The following is a 22,296-nucleotide window of genomic DNA, read 5'->3' as shown; positions in this document are numbered from 1 at the left end:
CCTTTATCTTAACCTTCAAAGGTAAATGTCTCAATGTACACTCAAAACCCACCTTGACCAGTTCACTACTTAGTGCAACCAGTAGTTCCTTCGTATCAACCCTTCCAAGACACGGTCAATCATCATTGGCTGCACCACCCCCTCCTTCCGTCTCCATGATCTCTACCTAACCATTTATGATCGTACTATTCACCTCACTCCTGCCCTAAAATACCTTGGCCTCAGTCTTGATCGTCATCTAACCTAGACTCCCTATCTCCTTATGATCCAACACAAAGCCCACAATAGATACCTGTCTGGCCGGATGTGAGGGCTGCACCCTTCCATCATCCTTCATACCTACAAGTCCTCGACTTGCCCCATCCTTTGTTCTGCCAGTGTCGCTTGGATTTCTGCACCCCCCCCCCCCCATATTCTATAAAGCCTTCCAAATCCGGGAACACCATGCACTTCACAACGCCTTCCGTCCCTCATGCGCATCCTCTATGACCTCATCCCCTTACCCACCTTCTTCTTTCCCTTGAACACATCCGCACCCTGTACATTGTACACCGATTCGGTATCCCTACCATCTTGTGTCCCCCTGTACAATTGAAAAGTGTAAATATCACACAGAGCGAGACAGTAAAAAAAAAAAAAAAAAAAAAAGGAAACACTGGAAACGATGGAGCACTCATGTAGAATAAAAACCACCGAGGGACTGTATGCCACAGAGGAAGGGAAAAAAAGCTATAGCAGGCAGTTCTCTTCAGTGCGCCGAGTCGTGTACAGCTTCCAGTTACCGCCCAGTCTACAAGCTGCACTGTTCGTCCGTCGTCTCCGGAATTTAGGCTCCAAAAGCATCATAGGCCACTTCTGGACTCTACATGGGCATCACTCAGAGGCACAGTGACAGAACTTCAATATTTTACAGGACTTGCAATAATTTCAAATGTCTAATTGTGCTGGACATTTCACATGAAGAAGCATCATTTAAGTCGAGTATTTCTTCGTATTTAATAAATACCATTTTATTACTATATGTTGAAAATCTTTCTGATCGAAGATAACGTACGCCTCCTTCTTGCACTCCTAACGATGGATATTAAATGCTGGGTTCTACAGAACTGCATTTGATTTTAACTGACACACTAAGTATTTAATTGGAGAAACAGACAAATCCCCGCCACAGTTGTCCTGAGGTTCTTCCTCTGAATAATGCTCTTGTTCCACAGCAGAATTGTGATCATCTTTTTCGTCTATTTCTTGACCTGTATCAGTGACACATTTCTCTATCCACCGACTGACAATTTCATCAAACTCGAGGAAATTAAAAGTGTCACGTTCCTGCGACCAAATTTTGTAACGCACCGTACTGAAGAAAACAGGCACTGAGTTCACGAGGCTAGATCTAGGAGACCCTAACACCTGTCAGTAACACGTGTAACAACAAACAAAGAACGCAATAACGCAACCGACTGTAAAACATTGTAAAGTTGGCAGTTTATGGGGGATTGGGGACAGTATAGAGGCATTCCATTACAGCTGAACTTACAGAGAGAGTTCGAAAATTTTCACGCCATCTGGGAGACCACACCTTGTGAGCTGAGGATTAAGGATCTTTTGGGCTGGGACTGAATTCAGCTTATTGGTTTTATCCTCTATTATGTAGACAGGAAGTTTTCTTTTAAATTTTACAGCAACTAAAACGTCAACTGTACCGGTGTTTTCCTGTCAAATGAACCAACGCCGTTACTGTGCAGGATTGTAAATTTAAGGCAGGTCATTTTGGTGATTGTGAGGCTGAGGCGATGCTGCTCCTTCTGGACGAGTTTTCGGAGTCTTTAACTGACAAACCAGGTGTTATCAACACGATACAATACAGAATCTGCCTTGCTGACGATTTTCAGTGCGTCAACCCCAATATAGATTGACACCACCCGAAATGAAAATATTGCGTCAGCTGGTGGAGCGGATGATCTGTGATGGGGTTATTAGGTCTCCTACCTCACCTTACGCCTCTCTTATCTTTCTAGTTCCAATGGGTGACTGGTGGTTGATCATAATATTAAATAAGAAGTGTGTTCGTGAATCTATGCCACTATCCAACTTGCACCACTGTTTCACCTGCTTTTCTGGTGCTCGGTATTCTCCTATTCTCGACCTTAATCAGGCTTACCACCAGACCCCATTAGCCAAAACTGTAGACAGGTGACAGCGTTTTGTATGGATTGGAATTTATTCTAAATTATCGGTATACTAATTGGCATATCAACTTGGGCTGCTGTTCTCTCTAGACTTTTGGATAACGTTTCCGGAGATGTAAAATTTAAACCTTAGATGACGTTGTAATTTACAGTATTACCTTCCAACAAGATCTGAAACACCTGGAGGAGGTTTTGTGCCGAATTCTTGCCACTGGTCTTGCTGTTAAGCCTTCCAAAATTAATTTAGCTTAGTAGAAGATCTCTTTTCTTGGTATTTGGTTTCTACTGGCGGGACCCAAATGGATAGAGAGAGGACCAAGGTCTTACACAAAAAACAAGCAAAGACAGTTGTTGACGAGTTCATTATCCATTATTTTGTTTAGAAATACTTCTATAGGAGAGGGAGATGACCATTCAGACTTGGCACAACTCTGGAAAGTAGAGAAGTCCTGATCGCACAATCCTTTATTAAGCGTCATGCGTTTAAATACTTTATCGTCAGACTGAAGCTGTGGAATGAACTGTACAAGAAAGTAATGACAGAAAATATACATAAGCGTGTATCTAAGTACGTATTCCAGTACACAGATATTCCAAATAGTATCGTACTTACATAAAAAACAAATTTTAGTTCAAGTTCACGAAAGTGAGCACATAAACTGAATACAGTAGAAATCTCATGTCATGTAGGCATATTTTTCAGTCCCATCGTCTATAGAATCGAACCAGTGCCAAACAGTGTGTGGCGACTGAACTTACGAGAGGTAAACGATGGCCTGTAGGTGGTGCTAGCATTGACTGAAGAATGCAAATCAAACAGTAAGTTTACTTACTAATGCGATTAAATACATGCCAGCATCGCGTGAACAAATTTGACAAAAAAATGGTAACTCTTATAGAAGAGATACTCATACTAACGCCATGAAAAGTGCGTCGTTAGGTAACATCGTAAAAAACGTTGCAGAGGTAGTCTTTAGTCAGTAATCGAAATAGAAGACAATTTTAGCCATTAACTGGTGAGGTAAAATATAAATGTAAAATCAATATGAGCAATAAGTAAAGAAGGAATAATAACGAATAAGTTCACAAGCATCACAAAGTAAATGTGCGTAATTGTCACCAATTGTAATGAAATGACATAACAGACTCATTTAGATGAGCTAAGATTAGTGGTTACAACTTGAAATGAAAGAAGTATTACGCAATAAATGGGTATTTTTTGTTTTTTAATACTATTTAACTTAGTGTTAGATCGTGCATGTATAACAACTCTCCTTAAGCTGACGGCTGAGGATATCCAAAACGTCCTAGCATATTGTGACCAAAGATGTAAAGTTAGGATCATTTGGAGACAAAAACTGATGCCTAGGCAATCGTAATATTGGTCATACTGTTTCGGACTTATACGGAATGCATTGCGATCATGTATAGCAGTATGGGATTGTAGAGCTATACATAACAAAATAAGCTCTTTGAGTTGCTAGAAAAACCCAAAACTTCACCTTTCGTAATTTTTTTTCTATACTGTAATTTCATTCCTACGGCCCCATATGGGTAAGGGAGGGCTGGTAGTGGCACAATCCGCTGCTCTTCAACCGAATGATACAGTTAAAAAGGATAAAACATACAAAAGGCGATGAGATGGGAGACATAAAAACATAGTAAGGAGAGACAATGGGGGTTAAAATATACACTTACACAGAGACGTTAATTGTAGGGCAGCTAAAAAGGTCCACATAAAGATAAAAAAGCACAGTTGGCGATTTTTGTAACACATAAAAATACATGGAAGTCACACAAACAAGTCAAAAGTTGGCCACAGTATTACAAAACGCCAGAACGACGACACTTTAACAACAGCACGAGATGAAGGACACACGACAAAGATTAAACAGTGCCAGGAGGATTCGGCCGAGGGAGGGGACATCCTGAGAGGAGGGAAAGGTGGGACAAAAGAGAGCAGTGGTAGACGGCGTCTAGAGAAGGTAGTGGAAAAGGAAATTGGTCGCGGGGCGTACCAAGGGCCAGGAGACGAGCGGGATAGGAAGGGAGAGAGAAGGCAAGTTAGGAAGGAGTGCAGAGATGCGGAAGAGATGCACTAGAAAGGGAGAGGGCGTGGCAGGGAGGAAAAAACTACTCATGGGAAGGCAAAAGAATGGGAGTAGGAGCTATGAGGAGGGGGTGGATAGTGAAGTTAGAGTTCGTAGGAGGAGTAGACATAAGGGCGAAGCTTATCATCGGGGAGGGGTATGCACTGGAAGGCACGTCGGTAAAGGAGGCTGAGAACGTGGAGATGGAGAGAGGGTGGCACAAAACAGTAAAGGCACAGCAACAGGCTCTGGGTAGGGAGGATAAGAGACTACAGGGGGTCTGAGCAATCCAGTCTGTGGACAATGTACAGGGTGTGGATGTGTTTGAGGAAAAGGAGAAGATGTGGGAAGGGGTTGATGTGATAGAGGATTTGTATCGGGGACGGGAGACTGATGTGGAAAGCAGGGCGGAGTGCATGGCGTTCGAGGATTTAGAAGGCTTTATTGAATATGGGTGTGGTAGAGATCATGGTGACTCTGGTATAACGAAGGATGGGGCTGATCAAGGATTTGTAGGTGTGAAGGATAATGGAAGAATGCAGGCCCAATGTCCAGCAAGACAACAGTTTCAGAATGTGGAGTCTGTTGTGGGCTTTGTATTGGTTCATAAGAGGATGGGGAGTCCAGGTGAGGTGACGGTCGAGGGTGAGGTATGAGGGAGGTGGATAGGACAACCATAAACGTGTGGTAAAAATTGTGGAGCCAGAAAGTGCGGGTGGTATGACCTGGGTCTTGGAAGAGTTGATGTGAAGAGCCACTCGTTGCACCAGGCAGTGAACTGATTGAGGTGGGTTTGAAGGAATACTTTGGCCCTGTTCAAGGGGAGGATACAGGTCCAGAAAGACGGTGTCATCAGCAAATTGGCAGCAAATTGGCACCAAATTGGTAGAAGATGTGAGGCAGGATAGGTTTGGGTATATCTGCAGCATAAAGGAGATAGAGGAGAGGGAAAAGGATGGAGCCTTGGGGCACGCTCATGGAGGGATAGAATGCATAGGTGTTGGTATTGTGGATAGTGACATAAGAGGGACGACAGGAGAGGAAGGAAGCAACGAGACAGAGAAAGCCCTGGAGTTTAAGGAGTAGCCTGGGATGCCAGACATGGTCAAAGGCAGTCTGGAGGTCGAAGGAGACATAGAAAGAGGAACAATAGGATTTACGTTGGAGGGAAAGAAGACTGATAAGATTAAAGAGCTGGTCATTGGCTAAGAAAGAGGATTGGAAACCACACTGGGTAAGGGGAAAGAGGTGGTGCTGATTAAGGTGGTGATGAACACGTCAGGAGAGGATAGACTCAAAGACCTTAATGAACATGGAGGTGAGGGAGGCGAGATGATAGAGGGTGGTCTGTCGGGATTAGGGAACAGCAGGATGTGGGAAGTTTTCCAAATGTCAGGGTACAAGCCAGTGGAGAGAATGATGTTGTCAAGGTAGCATGGACAGCCAGGACGAAGAGGGGGATTTATTGAGGTGGCAGTAGGTGACACTGTTGTGACAAGTGATGGCATTGCACTTGGACTGGAGTATGAGTTTGATGTCATTTGCTGCAATGGGAATGTTTATGTATGATGAGGGTCCAAATACTGTAAACTGTAGGCGAGTGGCAGAACGGAGGCATCAGAGTGTTCATGGCTGGTGGGGAAGAGGGAGTAATCAAAGTGAGGATCGTTGGGAAAGGAGAAAAACTTGGAGAGATGGGAAGCAAAATGGTTAGCCTTACTGAGGTTGTCGTAGAAAAGGTGGTCATGGTGGAGAAGGGTGTACTGTGGGGCAGGATGACTACCAGTTAGGTGGTGGAAGACAGAGGAGGAGTTGACAGGGATGGTGGAGCTGATTCATGTACATGTGTGTCGCCAGTCCTGCTGTTTCTTTGCTGTTCAGAGGTTGCAGATGTGTACTTGCCAGTGTCTGGGAGGGTATCATGGTCACAGGTGCAGAGGAAGGAGCAGTAGAGCCTGTGGAATCCATGGAGGAGAAGGACAGCATGTGGAGGAAGTGTAGGGTCGTGACGGTGGATAAGTTTGTTGGGAACATGGACCTCTACGGCATTAGTGATGGTCTACTGAAGTAACGAAGAGGCATGTGTGATGTCAGCGGGATGGTGGTAGGCAAGATGGTGGTTTTTGACCTGTGATGCAATGGATTCCCAGTATGCATCCTAGTCAGCTCGTTGGTAGTCATGGACTTGGCAGGGCAGCTAGCAAGGGGCTGGAGGAGATGGTGTGAACCACTGGGAGGTGATTGGTACCAAAAGGGTCAAGGATATCCGTGGCAATACGACCAAGGAGGTAAGGGCAAGTGATGATGACACCTGGGATGGAGTTACTTTTAGAATGGGTGATCTGTAAGAGGGGAACTAGATTACCATGGAGGGTAGTGAGGAACTGATGCCACCACTGAAGGTATCAGGGTCACAGTTGACGATGTTGAGGTATGTGGTAATAATATAGTTGTAGAGGGTGGGCCATATTGGGAGATGAATTCATAGGGAAGAGGAGCTGTGGGTTAGATGTAGATAGTGGATAGTTGCACAGGTGATGATGGGGGGGGAGGAGAAAGATGTTTAGGATGAGGTGTTCAGTTGTCATTGAGCAGGGGTTGTGGTAGGACAGGGACATAGATATATGCTTCAGGTGTCCAGTAGTGACCCCACCTCCCTCTAGCAAAAGGGGATTGTCAGTGGAGTGAATGAGGTACAGAGAGGTGCGGACAACATGATGATGTTGGAGGAAGGTTTCACTAAGGATGAAGGAGTTGACCTGGTGATGGGACAGGGTACGCATGAAGAGGTATTTGTTGGCAGGGAGGGAGCAAATGTTGATGTATAGGAGATGATACTGTTGGCGCGCCTTGGGGGCAAGGTGGAGAGTGAGTGGAGGTAAGAGAGGGGCTCAAATGAGGGTGTCTGGGTGGGTGAAGATGAAGTGGGCCTGGTTGTGGGAGTATGTAGTGTAGGTATTGAAATGAAAGATGGATCAGGTGGCAAGTGAGATCTGCTGGAGGGTGTGGGGGCGTTGGAAGGGGTGGATATTCTGGAGTATGATGGTCAAAACAGATGATGTTGTCAGCTGTCTGGAATGGGCAGAGGGAATTGATGGATTGGATGGGCTGATCTATGGTGTGAATGGGAACAGTTAGTTTGGGGTTGGTGGGAAGGAGTTTCGCCTTGCATTTGGAGGTGTAGATGGGGTGGGATTTGTTGCAGGTGTTGCAGGAAGGAGGGGAGGCGAGGTTAGGACATAGTTTGAGGAAGTGGGAGACTTTACAGTAGGGGCAGATGGGGAAAAGGTGGTTGAAGCCTTGGGTGATGCGGCCATCATAGAGGAGACAGCATTGGCGGTGATAGCATTGAATAGGAGAAAGGAAGGGATTAGTGGGGTGGCAAAAGGTGATGTATGGAGGAGGTGGACTCTGTGAACACATGTGCCAAAAGGGTAGGGCTGGAGTTGTTACAGATACATCAGGCTGAGCAGATTTCCAGGGCAGGGTGGGCATTCAATTCTGCCAATAACTTCACCTTAATTACCACAAGGATGAGCTTTGCAATCACAGTGGTGAGGGTTTCTGGATGATGAGGCCCTTAGTATTGACAGGAAAAGGAGGAGGTAAGTAAAGATGTGAGAGACATGTGGGATAAAGGTGATATGGAGAAGTCTCCGGAAGAGGTCAGTGTGGAATGAGAAGGGGAGTGGATAAGGACAGAGCCTCTGTGGGGCATAAGCTGAGCAATAGGGGCACTGGGGTATACTTGCAGATTTCTAGTGTTTAGGCAGTGAGGGTTTGGAAATGATGAATGTATGTATGGTGGGGGCTGGGCGTGCAAGAGGGGTGGGCAGTGGTTTCTTGGAAGAGGGGGTGGAGGTAGGGTCAGCACTTGGGCGTTTGGAGGTTTTTTGGCAGGTGTGGCCTGGAAGGAGGGTGAGGGACTGCGAGAGGTGGCGGAAGGCAGGGCCCTCATGAGAGGTGGAAGCACTTTGAAGGGAGGGTGGGTGTCTGTGGTGGCGACTGTGGAGCGGTGGTCCATGTCATGGACAGGGGAAGTAGAGGAAGTCATAGCAGGGCGAGTGGGGAGTTCATGAGAGTCATCCCTACACGTGGTAGTGGCGGGAATGGCGGCAGGAGCATGAGCAGGAGCAGGGGGAGGAGCAGAAGCAGAGGCAGTAAACAGGTGCGGGTACAGGGGATAGGTGGATATGGCAGGGATGAAGCTGTGAAGAGAAGAGGTGGGGCAGATGGGGGAAGCTGGGAGGAGGGACTTACAGAGGTAATGCTGGGAGCAGAGGAAGGAGGGGTGTATATAATTGTGGTGGTTGGGGTGTCCATGGTGGACTTGCAGCCTAGCAGCAACAGGTGGCACGAAGATAGGGAAAGAGAACTTAGCAGGAGCATCTTCCGTAATTGTTTTGTCTTTATTGTAATTTCATTTCCCGGCCACTTATGGGCAGGTGACGGCTGTCAGTGACACAGTCCGCCACTCTTCAGCCAAGTGACACTACGAATAAAAAGATGAAATGACACACATGAAATGTGATAAAAAGTGGGACATAAGAACCGAAATAAGTGGAGACAATGGAGATTAAAATATACACTTACTTGAAGATGTTCATTGAAGGACAGGTAAAAAATTTCGAAGAAAGTTAAAAAAACACAGTTGGTGTTTCGTGGAGCACAGAAAATACACATGCACAAGTTAAAAGTTGGCCACTCCAGCATGAACACACTTAAAAAAAACCAGCGTAAGTGATTAGACACATGTGACGAGGGATAGAATCTGTCAGGATGGGCCTGCCAAGGGTAGGAGGCCTGAGAGGAGGGAAAAAGAGGGTCAGTGGAATGGGGGGGGGGGTGGCTGGGTGGGGTGGGATGAAAAGAAAAAGGGTGGTTGGGGAGTGCGCCAAGGGGCAGGAGTCAGGAAGTATGGGAGTTGGAGGGGGGAAGGCAAGTCAACAGATGACACAGAGACACAGAATGGCAGCATGGTAAAGGGTGGGCGCTCAGGGGAAGGGAAAAGGAGGGGAGAGGAAGGCCTGAGGAGTAGGAAGGGGGAACGTAGGGTTAGAGTTGGTAGGAGGGGTGGAGATGAGGGTGAAGCTTATCACCTGGAAGGGATAAGTGCTGGACGTTGTGTTGGGAAAGGAGGTGGAGGGTGTGGACATGAGAGAGGGTGGTTAAAGGCGCGACAACAGGCTGAGGGTAGAGAGGACAAGAGACAACAGCGGATATGGAGGATCGAGTTGGTGGATGATGTACAGGATGCAGATGTGTTTGAGGAAAAGGAGAGGGTGTGGGAAGGGAATGAGGTCACAGAGGATCTCTGTGGGGGACATGAGGTGGAAACAAAAGGCAAGGCGGATTGCATGGTGTTCAAGGATTTGGAGAGCGTTATAGAATCTGGCAGGGGCGGAAATCCAGGCAACGCTGGCATAACAAAGGATGGGACTGATCAAGGATTTGTAGGTGTGAAGGATTGTGGAAGAATCTTAAAGTTTACTGAAATTCTATTTTACAGTGTGTCGTGACGTATTGTTCTTAGCTAAAATATGTTTACTGTGTAGTTCGAAGTTCATACAGGAAGAAATTTGCTTTTTTTGTGTCCATGCACTCACTGGTTAAATTGGTACAAATAAATTTTCATCATGCAAACTGTCAATGATAATGCTGTTGCTCGGTTAACCCTCACACTACACAGCATTCTGTGTTGAACTGTCCCAATGACAGTCATTCCATTTAGCAATTTTGAGGCATTGCCAAGTTCACTACTCCATGGTATATGGAAACGTTTCTACAAGTCTTTCTCGCAATCACAGTCCCACATTGGCACCTGGCGACCAAAAGTGAAACTAATTCTTTTTCCGACGTAAGTCAGTTCGAAGTAAGCGCATTAGAGTATCTCACAAGTTTCACCGCCGTACGATAATTACAGTCCACACTGCACCTCAACGGGCAGCTGCACTTTAGTTATGACCATCTGGTATTTTCCACTCAATATTTCCACTGCTTCAGACAAGGAAACATAAACTTTATAAATGTAAGGTAACTAATAACACAACGAAAATTTGTAGAACTTACTATGGTAATATTGTGCTATAATTAAATTATTGAATACTTTAGAATTTACTATTAGTGATAGAGTTACTTTGCTTTTACGTATATGCTTTTAAATTTTATATAATTTTTGTCTCTGAAATTGGGGATGTATTTACGTGAATAACAATGCGCGATACAAGTTCGCCGAGTTGACGATTGCCGTTGTTATTCATTTTCTTTTTTCTCGTAACTTGAGTGCGAAATAATATTCGGAAGATTTCAGCTTCTAGTGTAGACGTCGATCTACTCGAAAACAATTATTGTAACCCACTAAACATACGCAATAATATTTTAAAATACAATGATTCTACACTTACAAGAAGAACAATTTTTGTGAAAAAAATATCACAGAACATGTCCCGTTTATTCGATGCAATACATAGTTTACAATATAGCGTTTCTCTTACAGTGCATTCTTTTTTCATCTGATGTTTGAACTTCATTTTAGTTGGTCTGTGTTAGTGAAAGGTAATTTATACACCTTGAAATATACTCTAGTCAATAACTGTTACATTCAAGCATCTTAATTCGATCCTTACACTACTTCTCATGCTAGTTATGTCATTATTGCTATGTTGCTCATTAAATACTGACACAATAGCTGATACACATGTGCATGGACCCCTGTTCTCAAGTTGTTAGAGGAGTCTTTCGAGTGCACGCTAAGGGAAATGTTACATTCTCATCTGACGAAGTGCAATTACGTTGCTTATTGTTAAAGTACTGTCTTTCTCTTCATTTGTGGTACCATTTTTTTGTGTGTAGAGAAATTACTATCCAATACGGTTGACATATTAATATGTTAGGTTGATTTCATGAAACGAGGGTTGTGCATAACACTACTGAAGTGGTAAGTGTGTACTGGTATATTTTTATGTTTTCTACTTGTGCTCAGTTGGGATGGGCAAATGTTCCTGTGCCTTGCTGCAAAAGGAACTTGTAGTTGTACTGAATTGTCAGATGTGAGTTGCTAGCTCACTACGTCCTGCAGAGATTCTTTGTCAAGTTGGTGGACTTTAAGATTACTGTATGGGATCCTATCCTAGAAAGTTTCCAAACTGATTTGCTGCAGCTGTGTCTGTGCCACTGAGCATTCTTATGGACCTGCAGTTCATCTGATGCCTGTTGGAGATTTTAGTACATGTAACGAAACTTATTACTAGCTTTCTGCTGGCCGTTGAAACACACCAGTTTAATTAGAATTGAGCAGTAGGAGTAAGTCTGACTGCCAATTTCATCGTTTTACTTTGCAGCGGTAAAAGTTTCAGCATAGTAGAGTGGAGAGTTGGACCAGTCCCCACCCTTCTATGCTTTGGCCCTTCTGCCTCCCCACACTCACTATGATATTAACTGTGAAATTGAAGAGTTGAGTTCATAATTTTCAAATTTCTTAAGAATGCTAAATGCATACATTGCGATACATGGATTTAATGACTTCATTAAATTTACTTCTCCAGAGGAGTTGTATACTGAACTTTGTAAGTGTTGTCAAATGAGCAAGTTAATGTCAGAAATCTAAAACGTCTCAGGCTACTTTACTTGCTGATTTATTACTCTGCTTTTTACTGCGCACCTGGGGAGAAACTAATATTGTTTTGTTTTGGGTAGGTGGACTGGATTCAACTTAGTGTGGTTTATGTTACTTCACTCCCTCAGTTATCCCCCTTCAGAAATTTTTTTGGAAATTTTTATGGGATGAAGATTCCATGTTACAATAACAGACTGCACTGGACTACAAAGAAATGATAAAATGAAATAGATTCATTGCACTTGAAGGGAGAAATCTTAGACAATTATAACTGTCAATAACTAGTCGAAAACAAGTGCTAGAACAGGAGAATAATGTTTGTGGAAAAAGGAAAAAACGTGAGTTACAGGATAGGCTAGGAGCTGCTCCAAGTCAGACTACAGCGAGTGAGGTTAACAAACAAGTAGTCATGCAACAGCTTTTTAATAGCTTGAACATGAAGCAGGTGTACTGAAGGCCAACACAGAAAGTAGCATTTCAAGAAACAGAGAATTGTGATGAACTTTCTACTGCTGAAGCCAAACTGGCTGCTAGTTGTAAGCAGAGCTGAGGTATACAGCGTGGTCCATTGATAGTGACCGGGCCAAATATCTGACGAAATAAGCATCAAACGAAAAAACTACACATAACGAAACTCGTCTAGCTTGAAAGGGGAAACGAGATGGCGCTGATTGGCCAGCTAGATGGCGCTGCCATAGGCAAAACGGATATCAACTACGTTTTTTTTTTTTAAAAAAAAGAGGGGAACCCTCATGTTTTATTACATATTCGTAAAGATATATGAGTGTTTCAGTTAGACCACTTTTTCCGCTTTATGATGATGGCGCTGTAATAGTCACAAACGTATAAGTACGTGGTATCACGTAACATTCCGCCAGTGCGGACGGTATTTGCTTTGTGATACATTACCTGTGTTAAAATGGACCGTTTACCAATTGCAGAAAAGGTCGATATCGTGTTGATGTATGGCTATTGTGATCAAAATGCACAACGGGCGTGTGCTACGTATGCTGCTCGGTATCTTGGTTCAAAATGGTTCAAATGGCTCTGAGCACTATGGGACTTAACATCTGAGGTCATCAGACCCCTAGAACTTAGAAATACTTAAACCTAACTAACCTAAGGACATCACACACATCCATGCCCGAGGCAGGATTCGAACCTGCGACCGTAGCGGTCGCGCGGTTCCAGACTGTAGCCTCTCCAACCGCTCGGCCACATCGGCCGACTCGGTATCCTGGATGACATCATTCAAGTGTCCGGACCGTTCGCAAGATGGTTACGTTATTTAAGGAAACAGGAAGTGTTCAGCCACATGTGAAACGTCAACCACGACATGCAACAAATGATGATGCCCAAGTAGGTGTTTTAGCTGCCGTCGCAGCTAATCCGCACATCAGTAGCAGACAAAATGCGCCAGAATCGGAAATCTCAAAAACCGTCGGTGTTGAGAATGCTACATCTACATCGATTGCACCCGTACCATATTTCTATGCTCCACAAATTTCATGGCGACGACTTTGAACGTCGTGTACAGTTCTGCCACTAGGCACAAGACGAGTTACGGGACGATGACAGATTTTTGCACGCGTTCTACTTGGCGACGAAGCGTCATTCACCAACAGTGGTAACGTAAACCGGCATAATATGCACTATCGGGCAACGGAAAATCCACGATGGCTGCGACAAGTGGAACATCAACGACCTTGGCGGGTTAATGTATGGTGCGGAATTATGGGAGGAAGGATAATTTGGCCCCCATTTTATCGACGGCAATCTAAATGGTGCAATGTATGCTGATTTCCTACGTAATGTTCTACCGATGTTACTACAAGATGTTTCACTGCATGACAGAATGGCGATGTACTTCCCACATGATGGAAGTCCGGCACACAGCTCGCGTGCAGTAGAAGCGGTATTGTATAGCATATTTCAGGACAGGTGGCATGGCCCACACGTTCACCAGATCTGACGTCCCCAGATATCTTTCTGTGGGGAAAGTTGAAGGATATTTGCTATCGTGATCCACTGACAACGCCTGACAACATGCGTCAGCGCATTGTCAATGCATGTGCGAACATTACGGCAGGCGAAGTACTCGCTGTTGAGAGGAATGTCGTTACACCTATTGCCATATGCATTCAGGTTGACGGACATCATTTTGAGCATTTATTGCATTAATGTGGTATTTACAGATTATCACGCTGTAACACCATGCGTTCTCAGAATTATGAGTTCACAAAGGTACATGTATCACATTGAAACAACTGAAATAAATTGTTCAAACGTACCTACGTTCCGTATTTAATTTAAAAACCTACCTGTTACCAACTGTTCGTCTAAAATTGTGAGCCATATGTTTGTGACTATTACAGCGCCATCTATCGCAAAGCGAAAAAAGTGGTCCAACTAAAACATTCATATTTCTTTACGTACTACACTAATGTGTAATAAAATGGGGGTTCCTATTTTAAAAAACGCAGTTGATATCCTTTTGCCCTATGGCAGCGCCATCCAGCGGGCCAACCATAGTGCCATCTGGTTTCCCCCTTCAAGCTAGACGAGTTTCGTACTTCGTAGTTTTTTCATTTGACACTTATTTCGTGAAATATTTGGCCCGGTCACGATCAGTGGACACCCTCTACATGATAACCACATCTGCAATCAAATCATGTGTAAGAACACAGCACACTGTCTCACTCAGCCTGATAATTAAGAAAATCACTGTACACTCTTTCATCAATAGTATTACCGAAGAGTACCAAATTCTTCATCACATGGTGCAACTAAAGTAATAATAGTCACATTGTGCAACAACCAAGTACGAGTCTTTCAAATCCAATAGCACTTGGAATATAAAGAAGATAACCCACCCAAGAACGAACCAGACCTGACATTGCTGAACTTTGTTGGCTGTGTGAGATCCAATGTGGCAAGACTGTTGGATATTGTGGTATCACCGCCAGACACCACACTTGCTAGGTGGTAGCCTTTAAATCGGCCGCGGTCCGTTAGTGTACGTCGGACCCGCGTGTCGCCACTGTCAGTAATTGCAGACCGAGCGCCACCACACGGCAGGTCTAGAGAGACTTACTAGCACTCGCCCCAGTTGCACAGCCGACGTAGCTAGCAACAGTTCACTGACAAATAAGCTCTCATTTGCCGAGACGATAGTGACATAGCCTTCAGCTACGTCATTTGCTATGACCTAGCAAGGCGCCATAGCATTTGATATTGAGATTATAACATGTACCGTCAAGAGCGATGTACACCAATTGTGGATTAAAGTTAAGTATTATATCAACTACGTACTTTAGTTGCTACTATTAATTCCCTTAACTGTTCCAGACCTCGCGCCAGCCCGCATGAGCTTAAGCGCGTGCCTTTCGGCTTCCTCTCATTGTGAATTGGCTGCCTTGCCATGTCACAACATTTTTGGCGACGAGTCTCAAAAGAGGATTTTGTGTTTCTTGATAGACTGATATCATTGTGTCATGGCTTCGCCACAATCTCCAGATGTACTGTCCGAATTTTATCGCTTGCAGAATCAGCAGACGCAGGCCTTATTGGATGCCCTTGGACAGCTCGTCCAGGGTCAACGTGCAATGCAACACGATGCGAGAGCCGCCGCTCCACTGCTACTGCAGCCACAACATGCTGTTGCACCACCTTTTCGTCCTTTTCATGCGGCACTGGAAAGCTGGACGGAGTGGTCACACCAATTTGGATTTTATCTCACCGCCTACAGAATTCAGGGTAACGAGCGGCAGCCTTTTTTGCTGGCATGTGTAGGTGCGTCCACCTACCGTGTGATTGTGAAATTGTTTCCCCAACGCGACGTAGCAACTCTGTCCTACGGCGAAATTTTGTCTGCATTAGATGCATATTTCAAAGAATCAGTCAACGTCGTTGCAGAAAGCTATACGTTGTTTCGTACAAAATGTACGGCTGGTCAGACTAATAGGGAGTGGGTTGCAACATTGCAAGCCCTTACTAGGGATTGTGCTTTTGTGTGTGAATGTGGGCTCCCTTATTCAGATACAATGGTACGTGATGCAATTGCACAGAACGTTTCTGATGTTCGTATAAGGGAACAGATTTTGATACTAGTCAATCCCTCCCTTCAACAAGTGATAGACATATTGGATAGGCAGTACACACTTGACTTTGCTCAGGAATCCTTTGAAACTTCGCCAGCTGTGTGTTACGTTAACCGGCCCGCCGGGCGCGCTGCATGGAACAGTAAACAGCCCTCGCGCCCGTCCGCGCAGCTGCCGCCAAGCTCTCCGCTAAGTGTGCCGCGCAAGCATGCAAATGCAGTGCTAAAATCATGCCCACGGTGTGCTACTAGACATTCGCGTGATAATTGCCCGTCACGCCAAGCTATTTGCTTTTTCTGTAATAAAAAAGTAAATGTTCAGAGTGTTTGCCAGAAAAAGCTCAGATCGGACACTCACAACCATTCCAGGCCCTTTGCTTCACGCTGGCATCGGAATCGAACCAAGAATACTCAGGCTCGTGAACCTTCGCCCATGGAAATTCATGTAGTTAATTCCACTCCGCCCAGTGCCACTCTCTCTCACACAGAGACTGTGTTTGCCCCAAAAAAAGTGCGCGTCGACGTCGACGGAAATCAAGTCACGTCGCAAGTGATTCAGTACCAGTGTCAGTTCAAGTTGCACGAGACAGTCGCTCTTGTCGTCAGCAGAACAATAAACTTTTTGTAGATTTGGACATTCATGGCAACGTGATACCTTTCCAGCTCGATACCGGAGCTGCAGTTTCATTGATCAATAAAGACACGTACAAACAACTGGGCACACCTCTGTTGCATGCCGCAAATGATAAGTTAAATAGCTATTCTGGTCAGAATATCCCTGTGTTAGGACAGTGCAGCCTTTTTGCAACATACAAGGGACAAACAAAACTTGTGTCATTTTACGTCCTTCGTTCTTCTTCTGCAGTCAACTCGTTTGGTTTAGATTTATTTCAGTTGTTTAACTTGTCCATTGTAAATCAGGTCCTATCAGTGAACCAGACTGTGCCTTCAGACAGTGTTTCTCGTCTATGTGAAGAATTTGCAGACATTTTTGCACCGGGCCTTGGTTGCGCTACGAACTACGAAGCACATTTGGAACTGATAGTAAACGCGCAACCGAAATTTTTCAGAGCGCGCAATGTTCTCACGCATTGCGTGACGATGTCGCAAGAACATTAAACGATTTAGAATCACAAGGTGGGATTGAACGTGTGCAGGCTTCTCTCTGGGCATCACCCTTAGTAATTTTGCCGAAACCTTCCGAAAAATTGAGACTTTGTGTGGACTTCAAGGCTACGGTGTATCCACAACTAGTGACTGCAACTTTTCCTTTACCCCGCCCCGAAGATCTCTTTGACAAGCTGTGCCCGGGTAAATATGTTTCGAAGTTGGACCTAGCAGATGCGACCATGCAAATACCGGTGGACGAAGAATCCCAGCGAGTTTTGGTGCTTAACGCGCATCATGGGTTATATTGATTCAAAAGACTGCCATTAGGGTGTGCATCAACCCCTGCATTGTTTCAGCAATATCTGCAAACTGTTTGTGCGTCGGTCCCTACTGCAGCAAACTATCTGGACGATATTGTGATCTCCGGAAAGACAGAAGAAGAACATTTAGCCATTCTCAGAACATTATTTCAAGTCTTGCGACAAAATGGTCTTCGCTTGCGGAAGGACAAATGTGTGTTTTTTGCTCGTGATTTACCATATTTGGGACATGTAATCAATGCACACGGCATACATCCGAGTCCAGAGCACCTCCGTGCCATACGAGACTTGCCTTCGACGCAGAATTTGAAGCAGCTACAGAGTGTGCTGGGAAAAATAAATTATTATAACAAATATGTCCGCAGCGCCTCTTCCATTTCAGCTCCGCTTCATCGCTTACGCCGTAAAGGTGTACCGTTCGTCTGGACGACGGAATGCGAACGCGCCTTTCGCCAGTTGAAATCGGCGTTGCTTTCTAATACTTGCCTTACGCCATTCGATCACCAGAAACCCCTTTTGTTGATGGTGGATGCATCGGATTTCGGGATCGGTGCTGTGCTTGCGCACAAAGATGGATCGCACGATCGCCCTATTGCCTTTGCCTCCTAATTGCTCTCGTCTGCGCAAAGAAATTATTCACAGATCGAGAAAGAAGCATTGGCTCTCGTCTTTGGTGTTACTAAGTTTCATGATTTCTTGTATGGTCGTCACTTTACCATCATCACCGACCACAAACCTTTGACATCGCTTTTTCATCCGACCAAGCCTGTACCTCCACGTACAGCGCAGAAATTCATTCGCTCGTCTATTTTCCTCTCGCAGTACCGCTACGATATCTTGTATCGGTCCACTGCTAAGCACGGAAACGCTGATGCGTTGTCCCATTTGCCAGTTGCTGAGGATAGAGCGTTCGATTCTTCCGAACTTGCTTGCATGTTCATTGATGCGGAAACCGATGACGTGGTCGAATCGTTTCCGATCGATTTTCGTCGTGTGGCTACAGCCACAGCTGCTGACCCTGTCCTTGCTACCGTTTTGCGTTTTGTTGCTACTCAATGGCCCTTGTCAAAGTCACGGATCGAGGATCCGTTGGTTCGCCGGTTTTTTGCTCGCAAGGAGAGACTTTTTGTTTGACGTGGTGTTTTGCTGTAGCGTTCTGATAATGATCAGTCCAGAGTCGTGGTACCACGTTCGTTACAGTCCTCTGTCTTACAGCTTCTCCAACAAGGACATTGGGGTATAGTGCGCACGAAACAACTTGCTCGTCAGCACTGTACTTGGTTCGGAATCGATGCTGCGATTACGAATATGTGCTCTTTTTGCATGGCGTGTGCCGAACAACAATCCGCAACACAGCGGAAATTCTTTGCATGGCCAAAAGCCACTTCCCCTTGGCAACGCTTACACATCGATTTGGCTGGTCCATTCTGGAATGCTCGCTGGTTGGTTGTGGTAGATTCATTCAGTAATTTTCCTTTTGTTGTCCGGATGTCTTCGACGACGTCATCTGCCACCATCCAAGCGTTATCTGCTATCTTTCGCATTGAAGGTCTGCCACAGACTATTGTTTCCGACAATGGTCCACAATTTATGTCCGCAGAATTTCAATCATTCTGCAAGGCCAATGGTATTCCACGTCTGACATCCGCGCCGTTTTCGCCACAGTCAAACGGTGCCGCTGAACGATTGGTCCGGACTTTCTAGTCACAGATGTTGAAGTTGAAAGAGTCGCATTCTCGGGAGGACGCCTTATTGCTTTTTTTGTCCTCGTATCGCTCTCTGCCCCGAGATGGTCGCTCGCCGACTGAGTTGTTGCACGGTCGTCATCATCGAACATTGATGTTTTTGCTACATCCGCCGCATCAGGTTCCTGTGCAGCGGAAGACACCTGCTTTTGCTCCAGGCGACGTTGTCTCTTATCGCAACTATCGAGGTTCACGGCGTTGGCTCGAAGGGCGCATTTTTCGCTGCCTCGGCCGCGCTATGTATCTGGTTTTGGGGGCCTCTGGTGAGGTGCGTCGGCATCTCAATCAGCTGCGCCCCTGTCGTCGCACGGGTTCTGCCGCTCCCCGTCTGATTTCAGTGACGGTGCCGTCCGGTCAGCGCCCTGGGGACCCATCTACTGGCTCGCCTCATCCCCAGGTGTTACCGACGCTGCCTTCCATTTTGCCCCATAGCGCTGTGCCGCCACTGCCGCCGCCGCCGCCTGTTCTCCCGCCGGCGCCGCCCGCAGTGGACGCTTCGCTGCAGCCGCCAAGCGCCTCCGTGGTTCACGCGCCGCCGATCGCTTCCCGTGACCAGCTGTCTTCCGACATGGACCTCTTGCCCGCTCCGGACCAGATGTCGTCTTCGCCTGTCGGGTACCCCGACGCGATGGAGGTCGACCCTTCGGCCCTTCCTGTCTCTCTGCGGGCGCATACACCGCATGTTGGCGTGCACCCTGGACTAGGTTTTCAGGCGATTCCTAGCTCCCCTCGGACCGAATGGCAGGGTGCGGGTGGCACAGCCTCGCCTGTTGTTAGGCTCCCCACCTCGTCGCGTACATCAACATGGGGCCTCCCCACAGCGGGCGGAAGCCTTGTAATACAACCGTACGCCGATTTGCGTGGGAGGAATGTGGTGTCACCGCCAGACACCACACTTGCTAGGTGGTAGCCTTTAAATCGGCCGCGGTCCGTTAGTGTACGTCGGACCCGCGTGTCGCCACTGTCAGTAATTGCAGACCGAGCGCCACCACACGGCAGGTCTAGAGAGACTTACTAGCACTCGCCCCAGTTGCACAGCCGACGTAGCTAGCAACAGTTCACTGACAAATAAGCTCTCATTTGCCGAGACGATAGTGGCATAGCCTTCAGCTACGTCATTTGCTACGACCTAGCAAGGCGCCATACCATTTGATATTGAGATTATAACATGTACCGTCAAGAGCGATGTACACCAATTGTGGATTAAAGTTAAGTATTATATCAACTACGTACTTTATTTGCTACTATTAATTCCCTTAACTGTTCCAGACCTCGCGCCAGCCTGCGTGAGCTTAAGCGCGTGCCTTTCGGCTTCCTCTCATTGTGACTTGGCTGCCTTGCCAAGTCACAACAGATATATTGCCACTCATATGGAAGAAACTATCTATACACTTGACTAATACCTCACTCATGCAAAGTAACCTTAAACGTTAAAATATACTCAAAAGAGAACATCCTGGTCACACAAAGAAACTTAACTAGAACATAAGCACAAACACTAGATATGTTACACTAGACACCTGATCATCAGGAAATATGGTACCTCCAAAGTATCATACACTGAGGTCTCCATTGACCCTGCATGAATTCTATCTGGTCTAAGACAAGAATAACTCCTCACTGATTTTGAGGTAATTAGAGATGGCCATTTAGTGACAAGAAGAGATATATGTTAGTTTTCAGGGAAAATTTCTGATATATATATATATATACATATGATTATGGAAAATCTCATATAAAGATGTGAAAAATTAGTATTTGTTTCATATACATACATATATATATATATATATATATATATATATATATATATATATATATATATATATATATATATATATACAGGGTGTTACAAAAAGGTACGGCCAAACTTTCAGGAAACATTCCCCACACACAAAGAAAGAAAATATGTTATGTGGACATGTGTCCGGAAATGCTTACTTTCCATGTTAGAGCTCATTTTATTACTTCTCTTCAAATCACATTAATCATGGAATGGAAACACACAGCAACAGAACGTACCAGCGTGACTTCAAACACTTCGTTACAGGAAATGTTAAAAATGTCCTCCGTTAGCGAGGGTACATGCATCCACCCTCCGTCGCATGGAATCCCTGATGAGCTGATGCAGCCCTGGAGAATGGTGTATTGTATAACAGCCGTCCACAATACGAGCACGTAGAGTCGCTACATTTGGTACCGGGATTGCGTAGACAAGAGCTTTCAAATGCCCCCATAAATGAAAGTCAAGAGGGTTGAGGTCAGGAGAGCGTGGAGGCCATGGAATTGGTCTTCCTCTACCAATCCATCGGTCACCGAATCTGTTGTTGAGAAGCGTACGAACACTTCGGCTGAAATGTGCTGGAGCTCCACCGTGCATCAACCACATGTTTTGTTGTACTTGTAAAGGCACATGTTCTAGCAGCACAGGTAGACTATCCCGTATGAAATCATGATAACGTGCTCCATTGAGCGTAGGTGGAAGAACATGGCGCCCAATCAAGACATCACCAACAATGTCTGCCCAAACTTTCACAGAAAATCTGTGTTGATGACGTGATTGCACAATTGCGTGTGGATTCTCGTCAGCCCACACATGTTGATTGTGAAAATTTACAATTTGATCATGTTGGAATGAAGCCTCATCCGTAAAGAGAACATTTGCACTGAAATGAAGATTGACACATTGTTGGATGAACCATTTGCAGAAGTGTACCCGTGGAGGCCAATCAGCTGCTCATAGTGCCTGCACACACTGTACATGTTACGGAAACAACTGGTTCTCCCGTAGCACTCTCCTTACAGTGACGTGGTCAACGTTACCTTGTACAGAAGCAACTTCTCCGACGCTGACATTAGGGTTATCGTCAACTGTACGAAAAATTGCCTTGTCCATTGCAGGTGTCCTCGTCGTTCTAGGTCTGCCCCAGTCGCGAGTCATAAGCTGGAATGTTCCATGCTCCCTAAGACGCCGATCAATTGCTTCGAACGTCTTCCTGTCGGGACACCTTCGTTCTGGAAATCTGTCTCGATACAAACGTACCGCGTCACGGCTATTGCCCCGTGCTAATCCATACATCAAATTGGCATCTGCCAACTCCGCATTTGTAAACATTACACTGACTGCAAAA

The sequence above is a fragment of the Schistocerca serialis genome, chromosome 4, assembly GCF_023864345.2.
Source record: "Schistocerca serialis cubense isolate TAMUIC-IGC-003099 chromosome 4, iqSchSeri2.2, whole genome shotgun sequence".
In the NCBI taxonomy this organism is placed as follows: domain Eukaryota; kingdom Metazoa; phylum Arthropoda; class Insecta; order Orthoptera; family Acrididae; genus Schistocerca; species Schistocerca serialis.
This window is presented reverse-complemented; position numbering follows the sequence as displayed.